This window comes from Anas acuta, chromosome 1 (assembly GCF_963932015.1).
Source record: "Anas acuta chromosome 1, bAnaAcu1.1, whole genome shotgun sequence".
Taxonomy (NCBI): Eukaryota; Metazoa; Chordata; class Aves; order Anseriformes; family Anatidae; genus Anas; species Anas acuta.
The window spans coordinates 196,317,143-196,333,947 of NC_088979.1; the positions used below are offsets into that span (position 1 = coordinate 196,317,143).

The following is a 16,805-nucleotide window of genomic DNA, read 5'->3' on the forward strand; positions in this document are numbered from 1 at the left end:
CATATAGTTTATTATCCAGTTTTAAAGAAATACGTTGTTCATATAAGTGGCATTATTAGAAACATAAATTATTGTATAAACATAGATCTCTATTTGTAACTGCTGTAGCTTTCATTAGGACTGGTTAAAAAATTACTCTAGTTGTCTTAGGAATTGTATATATTAATGTGCTTGTCTCCTGTCTGTCATCTAGAATTCTTTGGCTTTATGGGGGAAATTAAGTACTTTATGAAAAGACAAGTGGAAAAAAAGGAATACGGTCTATGAAGGAAACTGTTCAGTTCATGTTTGTCATTCTAGCACAGTTTTGAAAATTAGAGGAAGCTTAAACTGAAAATTTTAAAATTTGAAACATTTTAAACAGAAAACCTGCAAAAATCTCTCAGTACATTCTCTTGTGTTCCTTTACAAATTTACAGCTTTATTAATTTTAGCTAGTGCTTAAAAATGTTTTACATTTTGTTAAAACTGTCTAACAGAAAAACAAAGGTTATCCTGCATTAGGGAAATCTGTTATCATTCTAATATTTTGTGCTGCAACTGTATAGTTTTTAGGTTTATTGATTGGTTCGTTTGTTGTTTGTTTGTTTGTTTGCCTGTTTGCCTTTTAAAGCAATGCAGTATGAATGAGTTTAAGGCTAAGATTAAGTTCTCAATTGAATCAATCAGAATTGAACAGCCAGAATTTTTGATCCTTTAAAATGAATCTTGGATACTTATTATTCAAGTATTTACCTTTTTGTTTGAATCTCTAGGCTTGGATATTGAAAGAGGGAGCAAAAACATATTTTAAACACACTGGTACTGTATATCAAAAAGACAGTATCATCTTACTGCACCAACTTCAAAATTTATCAATAGTAATACCAGAATTAAAAAGGATCTTCTAGGAAAACTAGTTTTTATAGGAAAAACTAACTTTCTCTATAAATGGCATTTGTAACTTCAATCATTCAGAGTTCAAGTAAACCAGTAGCTACTGCATATGTATAATACATTGCTTTAGGGTGGGTCATGCAGGATCATAATAAAATTCAAATAGCGTGCATATAAAGTTTAGTTTGTAGCCTTTATTGCTGTTGTTGTTGGAAAAAAACAGTTTAACCCCTAATCAACTACAGGTTTACAGGAGTATGACCACAGCAATAATAGAGCAAGATGTCATTGACTTGACCTTATTCCAGTTACTTTCTTACATGGCTTTCAAAAAATAAGTTTGTTTTTTTTTGAGAGAGATGTCTAGGTGATTTCTAAAGCCAGGTTTACTTACAGTAGTGCATTTCAACATCATAGGTTAAATTTTCAAAGCATTTTAGACAAGTCTCTGGTACGTCTTTTAATGGGAAGAGATTGACTAACCTTTCCTTTTCTACCATTCCTTCAAATTGCAAACATAAACAATGCCAAAACAGAGATTCATAATAACTAAAACATAACTAAAGAAGATGCAGACAGTAACATAATCACAGGAAAAGTAGGAGCCTCACAAGAAAACATGACTTTTTCCTTTAATGCCGTGACCATGCAAGAGGCTGGTGAATAGAAAATGTGGCTCTGTTGCTACTGTTCTAGTAAGAATCTTTTTATAATATAGCAAGAGCATTATAAACAGGGTTGCTTTCTGAAGGGCAAGGAGGCAGAGCCTTGAATGTGCAAACTGAATTTTCCATATAGCTACAGAATCTGTATGAGAACGTGGAATAACCAGACAGGTGTTAAAGCTTGCTGACATTGTGTGTTTGCATGGGCATCCCTTATCGCAACAGAAGATCCACATCCTTAATAGATCATGAATTCTCTTTCTGTTATGGTCTTGTAAGTCAGAACTTCAATTTTCATACAGATATTTTGTATTCATATTACAAAAATCTAAATAAATAAATAAATAAATCCTACAAATACATTAAATTCCTCTTATGGCTGACAAACAAAGATGTTCTTTTAACATCAAACTAAGGCTTTTTCTCTGCTTTTGGAATGTTAAAGGGAAGAACTGAAATAATAACAAAATCATGCACTGACTGTGTGTTTTCTGTAGGACTTTACAGAAAAAGCTTTACAGAAGGATTTCTTATAACCACTGCTCCAGCAGAGACCTTCCCTTCTTTTCTTCCCATTGCCTTATCTGTGAAAAGCTGGAAGAGATATCCGAAGGGTGGTAAGTTAGACTAAATGAAACACAGTCATACCTATTTCATGTATATTTATCTCATGTAAGGATATAAATGGAGATACTCCACAGAATCACAGAATGGTTTAGGTTGGAAGGGACATCTGGTTTTGCAGGTCATCTGGTCCAACGCACCTGCTCAAGCAGGGATACCCAGAGCAGGCTGCCCAGGACAATGTGCCAATGTCTTTTAAGCATTTCCAAGGAGGCAGACATCACAGCCTTTCTCTATAAATTGCTTGGTCATGTGCACAATAAATAAATGTTTTCTGATGTTCAGACAGAACCTCCTGTTTTTTGTTTGTTTGTTTGTTTTTCTGTTTATTTATTTGCCTATTATGTTTCAGCTATTACAATACACAGTTCCTGTGATCTGTTCATAAAATTTTGCTACCTTGCAAAATCATCTCAAGGAACAGTCCAACCACTTCCTAATAGAGATAGTCACATTCAACTACCTGAGAATGCTCCTGCATATTATTTAAATTATTAGTATAACAGCTATAACAGACCAAAAAAAAACAATCTTTTAGAAGACACAACAGTGAAGAGTAAGTTGACTAGACTGTATTTTTCTTTGTTAAGCAGCATGCTTTTCCAAGCAAAAGCCTTGTTTTTCAGTTACTTACAGAAATTTATAGGCATAGTTCTGTCAGTGAAATTGCAGCAAAGTTGTTCCAAATCTACACCAATATAGGTTATAGCAGGACTCTATCCCAACTTTTTAAACATTTGACACAGTACTTACTTTTACGAGGACCTAGGAAAAGAAATAAAGTAAACTGCATCATCTCCTTCATCTCCATAGACAGATAAGATTAAGTCCATATGGATTTCTGCAGTTAGAATGTAGAGGAACAGACTATAACTTTCATAGTTGTGTCTCTAATCTCAAATAGATAAATAAATAAATAAATAAAATAAAAAATAGTTCTATGTTTGTTTCAAAAATTTCATAGGATTCATGAGCAAGAATGGAGCTTGTGTGCTGGGTGTTCTCCATGACACTGCTGTACAAAATCATGATCATATACGGAAAAAGAAAGAGAAAGCATCTATAGTTAAGGGATCTACACAGGATGCAAAAACTCAGATGCTACTTTTTCTCTTGACATGGAACACAGACGGGAAACCCGGTCTCCTCAATTTCAGATGCATACAAAAATCAGCAGACTGTTATGCACAGTCTGGATACCTTCCCAACATCAGAAATTAGTTCTAAAGTGCTAAAATAGGTTGCAAAACCACCAAATTCAGTAGTAGTATTTATGTAAGTGCAGTTGTTTGAACTCTTACCTTTCAAGACACTGTCTTTGGTTAACACTTGTAAGCTATTTTTCTCAGTTTGATAATTTGAAAGAAGTTTTTCTACTCCATATAAAATATTCAGATATTCACTACAGCAGAGAACAGGACTGTGAGATAATTTGTCTGCTGTACAGTTTTTAGGGTACTTACCCTGGAGATGTGATATGATTTAGAGACTATCAAAGCAGCTTATACAAAATTAGGTAATTTCAAAAGAAAAAAAAAAAAGTCAACTATCTTGAATATACAACACAATGATTGAGAATATTCTCATACTTAGATGTGAAATTCCTTAATCAGAGCAGGACCATGAAACTATGTTCTTCCATAATCATAGGAAAACAATATTATGAATGTGCCCTTTTGTAACATGGGAGACAATGTTATTTCTTGAATGCTGTGTAAGTCCATCAACTATTTCGCTTTTGTTAAATACACTTACATATTCTTTTTCTTTTCTTTCAAATTAGGAAAAAAAAAATCTTTGGCCAAGTATGGAATCTGGGGGAGGGGTTGTTTGTTTTGATGATAATTATGAAAAATTCATCCTACTTCATACAAAAAGGAATCCCTTTCAGATTTTATGGACGTCCTGGAAAAATAATTAATCACACAGCTCTGTTGTAAACAAATATTTGACAATGGCAAGGGAGTAGCCTTCAAAATATTAACAGCAGAAGTATGCCAGTTTTGTAGCAGCTGACTTTTTATGCGAGAGTGATTACAGCTGGAAACACACTAAAAATTAGTGAGACAGAGCTTCGCAACCTTAGCAGAAATTGCAAAACTGTACTCAGTAACAGAAGTTAATACTGCAGTATTACTTTGAGTCTACAGAACCACACACATTTCTTGTTGTAACACAATTTTCATTGTTTGGTACCTTTTAATGTTTTCATCAACATGAAAAATCTCTTTTAAAAGGTTTTGTTGCAAGATATGTGTTGTACAAAGCTTTTGTTCTCCTCCACAAGTGGAATACTCTTACTGATATGAAGTGATCAATGCATTCAGGTTCTTGATGTTTAATGCTCATATATACTTCCTGGTATATAAGCCATATCAAACAGAAAGAGGAAAAAAACAAAGGAAAATGAGAGAGAGAAAAAAAAAATAAATAAAAGTGAGATGGGAATATGAGCCAACAAAAACACTTTTTACTTTGATGTTTTAAAGAAGAGGGGTGAAACTCATGCAGACCTCCCAGGAGTCTGAGTCATCCAATACTCCTCAGCATTTGAGCTAATAAGCATTTGTACAGTGAATAAAAGAGGGAAAAAAAAAAATGTTATTAATTAAATTAAGAGCATTAGATCTTTCTTCTTGGTAGATTTCAGAATACATTTTTCTTGTCAAAGTCCAACTCCGAGGCAACTTAGCAGTCTTGTCCATGGAGACCAAATTCAAGCAGCTGTACCAAGCTTCTTTGCAGAACACTGGACAACAGCTCCCACACAACCTACAGGAAAGGGAGAGAGATGCTAACAAAGCCAGCTGAGGTAGGGTTCAGAAACTTCTTTTGCTGACAAGTAAAACTGTATACGGGACTGGAGGGAATTTATCACCCACTGGTATCACATTAACTAAATAGCTTTTTTTAAAAAATAAATAAATAAATAAATCGTTTTTAACAAGAACTTCTGTTTTATAAACAGTGTTACCTATTATAAATCAAAAATCATTAATTCCTGATTACTTTACACCCAGGTTCATAGTACACCTTGATATTTCTAGTATTTCTAGTGCTATTGGAACAGATAGGGAGTATGTAGGATGCGAAGTTTGGAAACAAAACCTGTCCAGAGGTGATTGTGGAGGCTAATGCAAATAATATGCTTATGAGTATATTGTAAGCAGTGCACCAGGGCCCCAGATCAGTGAAATCATACAATATTCCAATATTCCTCAGTATAACGTTTGCAGGAACAAAGATATTGAACTAAAAACACAAAGCTGGGGGAAGATAAAGATTTCTAATTATTTTCACTCTAGTGCCTGTAAGGTTCTTTCTACAGTTAATAGTACAGTGAGGATTCAGTCCTCAGAGAACTCCACGTTAAGAAAAAAAAAGTTTCCTCTTGTGTTTAATACTAATATCAGAATGAATGCTCACAAGAAATACTCTGCTGATAACTTCTGGTCCATTGCTGGTCTCAAATTTAACGTAATTCTATTTAGATCAATGATTTTTTCTTGCATAATAGTGCCATCTCTATTTGAAGTTAGTCCTACAAACTATATTCCACCTTTAATTCCATGAAGAATTTCAGTGGCTTCATCCCACATATCTTTTGACACATTTATGATTTTATCAAACTTATTTTACTTTAGAGCAATTTCAACCATCTCCTCCAAGGACAGAAAGCAGAAGCCTTATTTGCCTGGCTTTGCATTCCCCAATGTGTACCTTTAACATTCCTTAGTAACAGCTTAATTTGCTGACAAGAGTAATTTATATTCAAGACCATCTCAAACAAGCTACTTCACTGAACATTAATGCAGGATATGACACTAGAACCACACATAAGTATCTCTTAGAAAGATGGTTTCTTTAAAAAAAAAAGTAACAAAAACACATTTCATGTTAAAATTCTTTCTGTTCACATCATTGAAATTAATTCCCAGACAGTAGAACTCTTTAGACAGTGATGCTTTTGTCTGTAATGGTATCACAACACACACTTTTTCAATTTGGGTGGTAGACATGCTACTGGGGGTTTGGAAAAAGCTCCACTGCCTAATATTAGTGCTTGTTTTCTATGCAACACAGCATGACAGATCTGGCATACATTCTGTGCTTCTGACTTGATGCAGATTTTCTGTATTTTCTTGAAACGTCCAAACTGAAAAGAGCAGCAAATTCAAGTGTTTTTCATTGTGATCATAAACCAGTCACACATGTGATTTGATCTAAGTGCCACGAAGCTGCACTTGGTTTAGCTGTTGTCCATTTGGGAAGAGCTGAAGCACTTTAAACTGAATTTCAAAGCTATGCAGTGAAATTCTATATGAAAATATATTTTAAAAGAGTTTGTCTTCCATTTAAGCAATTTAATATAATTTCTTCATTTACTGCTTCAAACTAAATCAATTTAATTAAGAGTTAAATCTTATGAAAAATATCCACATAGGGGACTTGTTCCAATTTGAAAGATTTTTATTTTATTTTATTTTTTTTAACTGAGCTAGAAAAGTAGGGCTCATTTAAATGTTAACACCAAAATCAGCCCCAGTGAAAGTGAGGATATGAGTGTACATTCTGAAATTAGTTGACTTTCTTTGGCTTTGCAAATCATTCAGCAGCCAAACGTAAGCAATTTGGCTTTAAAGCTTCCTTACCTGGAGGACCATCTTGTTAGTGAGCCAGCCTTCATAACTAGGATGAAGTTCAAGCAGTAACATAAATTTTCAGTCTTCTTTACACCATCTCCAATCATCACTCCAGTCATTAATCTTGTCCACTTAAAGAAACCTTTTAGGGCCAAAGCTCACTGAGCCATTTAATTGAAATTTTGGAAGTACAGGAGTAAAAGTAGAAAATTGTATCTGTAATGGATCTTTGAAGTAAGAACAACTAAGACTACACAGACAGCTTTTCTCTCATTTTAGTAACTTGAAGAAAAAAAGCAAAACAGACCTACATTCAGTGATTGAGCATGTATCAGCAGATTAAGTTTGGACATAAGGAAAACCAAAATAAAACTACAAAGTTTTAATTTCTGTTTTCTTTACATAATTAGATGTTGGCTAAGAAGAAGATACGGTATACTTCAAGATGGAAAGATATTATGGTCCCAGCAGTACTTAGGAGTCTTGAAATATTCCAGACAGAGAGCAGTAGCTTGAGTAAAGGGCATCTGCAAAAGCACACTTAGTTAGGCATGACTAATCATAGACTCAGAATGGTTTGGGTTGGAAGGGACCTTAAAGATCACCTAGTTCCAATTCCCCTGCCATAAGCAGGGATGACGCTCACTAAATTGGATTGCCAAGGGCCTTGACTAACCCGACCTTGAACACCTCGAGGGATAGGGGATCCACACCTTCTCTAGACAACCTGTTCCAGTGCCTCACCACCCTCTGAGCGAAGAATTTCCTCCTAACGTAGAATCTAAAACTCCCTACTTTCAGTTTAAAATAATTCTCCCTTGTCCTACCACTATCTGCTCATACAAAAATTCTCCATCTTTTTTTTTTTTTCCTAAGCTCCCCTTAAGTACTGGAAAGGGGCTTATAGTACTGATGAAGGTATCTAACTCACAGCAGCCTTCCACTAGTCTTCCTCCAGAATCATTGAGTGGTTATGGTGCAGTTGCCACACCAAGGAAAATATGACATTTATAAAAAAAAAATGCCTTGAGTGGCAGCTATAGTCCCAATTCCATTCCCAATCCAAGGTTTGTAGAGCTGAATCTGCAAGATGTTTTCTCACCCAGAAAACTAAAACAAAGATTCAAATCTTGTACCCTTAAGTCTCAATATCTACACCTCACTTCAGGCAAGACTAGACCTGGCAAACCAACTAGAAAACACTCCACAGTTGTCTGTAAAATTTGATATGTTTAGAATAATTTAATGCTTATAGGCTTAGGAGCCTATTGAACTCTTTAGCTCATCAGCTAATTTAGTCTTCTACGACAAGATGCTAAGCAGGATAGTAGTCTGAGAAGCAGACACAGAAATTTATTAACAGAGGAGTTACAAGAGAAAAGAAAGATTAAACTATTAGGTTTTTAACGTGAAAAATGTTCACAGAATCTGCCACTGTTTTTCCAATCTAACTAAATAGTCCAGTGGGGAGAGCATGTCAAGCAAACAGTTTATGTCAAAGACCAGTTCCCTGATTAAAACAGCAATGATAAATCACAGACTATTCTCCAGTGCAAAGTTCTAGCCATACAAAATGAAAGAAAAGGATATGAAATGGTAGGCCTTTGAGAATCTATATAGTGAAAGGGGGTTTTGAAGTCTACAGAGAACTGCTCTTGTGAAAATATTTAAATTTCTGTCTCTTTCTCTCTCTTCTTCTAATAACCTCCAAAGTACTTTTCATAGTTTCGACTCAGAACCCAGAAATGAAAAATAATTCTAGAAGAAAATGACTGTGTAATTGTTATTAAAACTATATTAACAATGACAAGTGTATATTTCAATAATTACACATATTTAACTGAACTATAGTACAACTAGTATTGTCAAAGTAAGCAATAAAAAAAAAAAATAAATTGCAGAAATATTGACTTAATCTGATCCTTCAGTTTAGTACTTTTTCATGTGTATATATGTCAAAGTGTTTAGTATAACTTGTATTTATTTGAATTGTAGTCATATATATTTATGTGTGGATTTCCTGACACATTTTATTTTTTTTTCCGTAGAGTGCATCTCATTTATTGCACAGAATAAGCATTGTTCAATTAATAGTTCATTCTTAATCTTGTCTCCCTGGGCCTCATTAAAACATATAATTCAAACAATGCACTGAATTTTACATCGAAGGAATATCTTTGTAGACATTCTTCACTGTTGGAATTCAGGGATTACAAACAGGAATGTTTTTTATTTAAAAAAAAAAAAAAAAGTTTCCAGTGATCCAAGGAACAACAACAACCCGCTTTGGTATTTTATCCTACAAAGAATATAGTAAATGTACTGTGATGAGCAGGTCAACCAATAGACGTTGTCCTTTCCCCTTGGAGCCAAGACAGAAAAGGCAACTACAGAACCAGAATGACTCCAGGTTGCTTCGTAGGTAGTCAGAACAGATCCTACGGTTCAAAGTGGTACCAAGAGCAATGATCATGGATATAACTGATAATACTATATATGACTAATTGTAAAAGACTCTGGAGATCTCTAGGGGGTGTTGAAGAAGTACAATATTAAAGCATTTCCCAGAGATTCATTCCATGTCATGAGCAAAAGCAGTCAGGGGTCAAAAGATGTCACAACCTTCTTGTACAGCAAAAGAAGGATGTGCTCTTGTTAGAGCTTCCTGGAATCAATCTTTCATTAATAGAATGGCTAAAGTAGTCAGGAGGGATGAACATAAGAGAAAAGTAAAAAAAAGTAAAGTAGTAAACAAATGCAACTGGAATTACTCATCTCTGAGAAGAGTTTGACCTACTTAGGAATTACAGAATTTAGGTTGTAATATTTCAGTAATTCCTAAATGAAATTGTATTGCAAGACTCAATTTAGTGGAATCTTTCCATTGATGATTATAACCTATTTAGAAGTCAGTGGGGAAAAAAAAGAAGGGGGAATGGTAGAATATGTCAAAAATAACTTTAACTGTTTCTACATTACCAGCATTGTGTAACAAATAAATGTTTGTAATCAGTAGTACCTGCGGCAACATATAAAGCACTATATGTGGATCTCCAGATTCACAATAGATAACAGGATTATCAACTTTTTAAAAAACAATATATCGTGCATAGGTGGAAAAAGATGCACTACCGTCAGGGATTTCAATTCTTACTGACACGTTGAAAGTCATAAGCAGGGAGCACTTCAGTACTTTCAGGATTTATAAAATTATAAAACATAACCTAAAACTAAAATGTTATAACTACTATAGAGGAATTTCAAGCTTCTTATCTCCATATATAAAGAAGCATTGGTCTCAGAGCAAAAATTAACAACTGATACAAGAAATAATGAACAATTGATAAATTACAAGAAATATCTAATCAATTATGTCAGAGAGTGCAAAGCAAAGTCCCAACCTCCAACATATTTACAGTTCTTTTAAATTTCATAGGCTAGATTTATGAGGTTGATAACAATGAGTAAAATCCATTGGGAGAAAGTAATTAACTGCAATTGATATTGGGAATTCCTTAAGTGCCCAAAATTTCTGCTGATGAAGAAGGATATGCTAGATAAAACAGACATAGAAGGTATCTGAAAACATCAATTAATTAACTAATAATTATAATAGAAAAGAGGAGGAGCTTGTAGTCATAAATGCAAAAGATAAGGGAAGAAAAAATAGATATTTGTGACTGGTAGCTTTAGAGAGCTGCGTTTTTGTTTGTTTTTTTGTTTTTTAACTAGTATACATTTTTACAGTACACAGGTGGTTGCTCCTGTAATATAAGCTCCATATTTTCAGTGTAAATACACTAAGGCTTACTACTATTTAGCTTTTTTAATCAATTAATTGAGGAAAGACAATATAAATACATTACTGTAATATTTGTCAATTACGTAAAGATCTGGAGAACCAGTAGTAGGAAAAAGACTATGTCAAGAATGCATAATGAACTCTATTCCTTGGTAAACCTATTGTGGGAAAATGATGTGTGTTTCAATGTTGCCAAATGACAAGAACATAATTATAAACAAGGAATGTAAGTCATTCTTTAGGATTGGGAATTCTAAAGAATGAAAGAGATATTGAGTGACTTAGAGGTCAGCATGCATAATTACTTGAACATGAGTTTTCATTGTGGAATACCATAGTCCTTGAAAGTTTCAGCAAGAAAATGCTAAGTATGAGTGAAGAGATTATATTACAAATGTACTGACACTGAAGACATCACTGCTAGATTATTGTGTCTAATTATGCATTCAAAGAAGATGATGAAAAATTATAAACATTCAGAGAAGTCCATGGAAATGATTAAAGGACTGGAGTAAATGTCTTAAAATTAATAAATAAATAAATAAATAAAAAGCAGAATAATACTTTAGTTTCCAAATTGAAGGTTAAGAAGTGACATGATCAGTGATTAAATGTTCTTTCCTGATGAAACAGAGAACTTCTCAACCTGGAAACATTAAGGACAATAATCCCTTATTATTTTTCCCCAAACAATGCCAATAATGTTGTGGGATGATTCTGATTCCCAATTATATGTAATTTAAAGCCTCAAAATCCTTCCCTGAAGGTAATTTCTGACCCCCATATGATTTTAATTCCCAGTCTCAGAATGAGAAATAGCTGGATTATAGCTCTGCCATAATTATCTGTTGAAAACTTCATCTGAGGCCTGACAATGAAAATTTAAAGTAGTTAAAATCAGACAGTCTTCTAAACACCTAAGGATATGGCCTCACCATGCACAATCCTGGCCTGCAGTGTTACTTTCTGAGCTAGTTATAAATTTTCTGTGCTTTCAATCATGTGGTCTCACAGTTTCTTGAAAGTCAGTGTGTGCCCTAATCTACATTTCAAAACTCAGCTTCTGTGAATAAACAGCCTTTATCCAGAGTCACAAATAAAACAGTGTCTTGTGATAAGAACACAAAACAAATCTCCTGATTTCTGATCACTGTTCAAGTCATCACAAGAACTCACTGCTAATGATGTTTAGTGATTAGCAGCTACTTTATTGTATCTACATTGTAGTATTTACATGTACTACAGACTGAATTCCTATTCAGAATTCCACCGTCTTCAATCTGCAATTTATTTAGAACAAAAAAAAAAAAAAATAAAAATAAAAGCAACACTTCAAAACTGTGGGCTATCCGGTTTCTGGGCAATCTCAGACATTAAACTTCAGTTTACAAGGGAACGTCAGTGTAAAAAATAAATAAATACATAAATAAATCCTATAAAATGTAGAGGAGAGATAGGGAATGTCTGAGCAAGGTTTTGAGGCTTCTAGTCCTAAACTTAGAGACTTAAACCTCCAGCTTTAATCCTAGGCACTGGCACTGTGCATATGGAAAAGTTTCCATGTGCTACAGTTTATGTTCTAATCTAAACAGTACAATATAAACTGGTGCATGTGTTATTTCATGGATGACACAGTTTTCAAGTTATGACAGTTCAGTAGTGTCCCAGACTCTTGGTTCCCACACATTCCACCCCTTTTTAATTTTCCATAACTGTCATCAAAAGCAGCTTCAGAGCGCTGGAGGACACTGAGAGAAAAGAGAGAAAAAGATATGTAATATATTCAAATAATACATTGTGATGGATCTGTGTTATGACATTACCTGTTGCTATGATGATAGCTCAGGATTGCAGCCAGGCAGTTTAGAGCAGTTAGTTTAAGAAAACAAAATTATTCCCAGTAGATTTCTCAAGGCCATTACAAGCAATACGGAAAATCTCTTTCCTCGTCCTCTTCTCTTGCTCTCACTCTCTGCCTTCTGCCACAATGAATCATTATGATATACTTTTTTTTTTTTTACTTTTTTTTTTTTTTTAATTAATTTTCTCCAAATTGAGAAAGTACTTTCTTCAAAACAGTTTACTTACCTGTTCTGGTGAACATTAAATTGATGTCAAGGTTCCCTTGTCTTTGGACTATTTGGTGCTTTGCTTGCTGTTTTTAGATTACTTTGACCCTAGTCAGGTAACTTTGTACTTTCATTACCAGTCACATTTGGTGAGTAAATAAGCACACACTTGCCACCTCTTCTCTAACTGAAATAAATTAAAACTTATGTTTCAAGCCTGGACTTTCGATTTTTCCCTTGTCACATATGCAGTACTGTCATTAGTCCTTTTGCATACAACACAATTGAAGAGTTTCACTTAGTATGCACATGTGATTTGTTTTCCTTCAAGAGGTGCAGTTCTCAGTTCAGATGGGATCAGCAAGAAAAATACACCACAACAGAATGGAAACAACATGCTAAAACATTACTTTAAATATGTGCTCTTTTAACAAAGGCTTTCCAGAGCTCATTTGTTGTTGGAGTCACCAAGAAAAAGTACTTGAAAGTAACAGATGCTTTAAAGAAATGGGGAAATAAATTTACAACTGATTTAAAATACAAAAATCAGGTTCTGCTCTAAGCTGAATCTGTTGGAGTTATACTAATTGCAAACCAGTAAAGACTCAAGACCTACAAACTTTCATTGCTAAGAACCTAGGTACATACCAAGAGACACAATGAGATTTGTTCAGTACATGCTGCATACATACATACAGTACATACTAGTTTATAGATTTAACCTAACGCACCTTCCATCAATGAAATTAAATCCACCTGTATTTAGAAAATGTTAGTGTGGTTATTCAGACAGGTATTGGGGGAAAAATGCACCATAAAAGTACATGGAGAATATGATACATTTGAGGTTAGAACTGTTGTGCATAACATGCATAGTATGTGTGTTCTCTTCCTGGGTCAGTAGAAAAATGAATAAATCTTTCGGTCCTAAAGTCTGATGGGTTAATCTATAGCTGCACTGCATGTCACCATGAACTCTAGGCTTGTTAAAATATTACTGATGACTTCTGAAGTCTAGAAATATTTGATTCCTTTAAACTGTCATCCACAGGTAGATTTATTTTCTAAATTTGAGCTTTGTAACTTAAATTTAACTGAGATTTGCTGTTCTAGACATCAACATGCAAGGCTTAACTGTGCTATCTTTCTAGTGTTTTCAGAGATTAAAAGGATTAAATGGTAAATTAAGAAAGATAACTTCTCTTTCTACCCTGTATTATACACTTTTAAAAATTACTTTTCTTATTGCCACAAAAATCTTTCTGAAACACAGCATCCTCTTTCAAAGAACATAAACAACTCAGAGCAAGTTAATGATCTCTGGCTTTGATCATGCATATCCCCTCCTGTACAATGAAACCAATAGGATAATTTATGCAAGTACAAGTCCTCCATGCTAACAGAAGTTATCAGTTTTGTGACTACTCTCCTTTCTAATAATATTGAGATGAATACTGCTGCTTCTGAATTCCAAAGTTTTGCTTTACTTCTGTAAATGAATTAGTTTTGCTACCATTGGTAGAAAAAAGATTAATTACCCTTGTTAATGTCTGCACTACAAAGGAGTCTATGCTTCTAATGAGATATATCAAGGAAGGATTTAATTTGCCTCTTTTGTAGGAATGACTGTGTATGGATCATTCACTATTATGCCTACATGCAGGGAAGAATACAATCTTCTTCATTCATTCACAGTAGCAAACAACAGCATCCAGAACACCTATGTATGACAATTTTTAGATTTTGGAAATTGTCCAAATAAAGTAGTCTGATTCCTAACCTGAATCCTATTCAATTTATTGAGCAAAATGTATATTTTATCAAAAGTAGCACATATATTTTATGTGAATTTCATTATTTAATTATATCTGTAATATGTTTTATGTTGAAATAGAATGATATTAAAATAATTACTTAGTCTGGATACAATTGCTCACTGAGATGTTGCACTGCAGGTAAGAAGAAAAATAAATAATAATGAAAAATAAAATAAAAATAATAAAAATAAAAAAATAAAAAAACTAGCCTTTATATATGTAGCTGTATCAAAAGTAGTTATTAAGACCAACATGTATTAACAAATCTAAAGAAACAGAAGAAGCAAAAGCATTAGTAAATACATTTCATTGAAAAATACCATATTGCTGTGTGATGGGACTCCAAATTGAAAAGTAGAATTGCTCTCACTTTCCTTGAAGAAGAAGTACAAAGACATGCCCTCAAACATCTAGACTTAACTCACTTATAATGCATTACACAGAAGTGAAGAACTAAGTAATTAGGGAGAAAACAGCTGTGCAGGATGAGCCAGATAAAACAAAAGTCCTAAAAAGGAAGTTATTGTTGAGTCTTGGCAACATGTGACTTTTCCTTTGCTCTTTGCAGTCCAACCATACTCAATGGTTTCTGGGTTGGCTAAAATCCATCAAGTCCCAGTCCTCCCTTAGGAACACAGAGAAATTCCTTTTCTCCTATCACTGCTAAATCTCAGCTGGGCAGCTCTTCCCTCCTGCATGCACAAATACCCTGTTAGCCCAAGGCTCTCTTGATTCTGCCCTTCATCTGCAAGTTCCCAGTTTGCTGGCTTGCACCTTCATTTGCCTTTTGTCTTCCAGTTCTGGCAACACATGCAGGACATTCCTGGAGGGCACAAGGTGTTTTTTATGCTGATCTTGGTTGATCTTGGAAGATAAGCAAATTCCTTCTCCTTTCAGGGGGCTCCCTTGACACAGAGGGCAGCACTTGAGACCAAAGGGAACTGCTCTCCCTACTCCGTACCAACAACTCTTTTAACAGAACATTTATACAATAAAATGAGAACAGACATTTTAACTAGATTTGTCTGTCATGCTGTTAAAAGTCAGATTTGCAAGGAAAAGGTCTTAATGCAGCTGCTCATTATTTTCCCCTTAAAATTCTATGTGTGTGGTTGGTTGGTTACAAAGTTGATTTTATTTTATTTTGTTTCCCAAGACCCCTGTTGAATTCCAAATCTACAGAGATTTCAAATGTGGCCCAGTCTATACAATACAGATTATAGATCTCAAAACACTGTAAAGATAGAGTGAATACCACTCCATTCATGGGTATACGGAAAATAACCATATAGTTAGCATCTCATGTCAATCATCAATATAAACTATTAGATCAGTATTAACTCAGAAGATAACAGCATTACAAACCACGATTCAGACCCACGGAATTTAATCATCTACTACTATAGTTACTGAAAATAATCACGATTGAGCATATGAAGTTGATAAAGACAGTATGTAAAATGCTGCTTTCTCACTTTGAAACAACTGGGAGCAAACACCACAATGGGCAGTAGTGAAGTGGAGACAAGCTTTCCTCTATCATAAAACCAATTTTGTTAACAGTTAAGGGAGTTGCAAAAAGTAAATCCTATCTCTGTCATTCAAAACCTCTCTGCAATTGCTTGTCTTACATCAGAAATTGATCATCTAGGTCAGCACTCTTGTCAAATAATTTGTTATTATACTTCTGCAATACTGTAGCCACTCAAAATCTTAAAAGAAACAAACAAGAGAAAACCTACTATTTTTAACATTTCAACCACTAGCAAAAGCATGCAATCAGATTTCCCTCAGCTGGCAAAATTAAACTTCTTGGTGCATCCAGAGTGGTAGAAAAGTCCCAACCTGGGAAAGTCACCTTCTTGATTAGGGTGTTTCTCCAGACAGGTGTGTAAAGGCAATACTTCTGATACATCTAAACTGTGCTCAGCTTTAGTGTCCATCATAGTCAGTCTACATACAAACTTCTGTGAACTCTGTGAGACCTAAACTTGAAGCCAACAAAAGTTTCAGGGACAGCATTCCCATTACTTGTGGCAGGTGTTTTTTTTTTTTGTTTGTTTGTTTGTTTGTTTTCTTTTCCTGGTAGACTGATATCTGCCTTCGGGTAGGTCAGACTATAAATATAATTCATAAAATCTTTTAAAAGAGGAAAAAAAAAAAAAGAAGACTGATAGAGTGAAAGATATTTCCACAAATGATGTGGTAACAACTTTCTTTTGAAAAGAAAAAAAGCTTATTTTGAAAAGAAAGTTGTTTTCAACTTTTGTTTTTTGTTCTGTTTTTTTTTTTTTTTGCCAGACAGAACA

The 16,805-nt window shown here is 34.2% G+C and overlaps 1 long non-coding RNA gene across 1 annotated transcript; it reads right to left on the reverse strand.

The window, feature by feature from the left end:
- Positions 1-1,050: 1,050 nt before the first annotated feature.
- Positions 1,051-14,911, reverse strand: LOC137850332 (uncharacterized). Its single transcript, XR_011092485.1, has 3 exons — positions 14,817-14,911; positions 2,919-3,006; positions 1,051-2,135 (listed from the first exon to the last, which is right to left on the reverse strand). It is a non-coding gene; the product is annotated as an uncharacterized lncRNA (long non-coding RNA).
- Between the last annotated feature and the right edge of the window lie 1,894 nt (positions 14,912-16,805).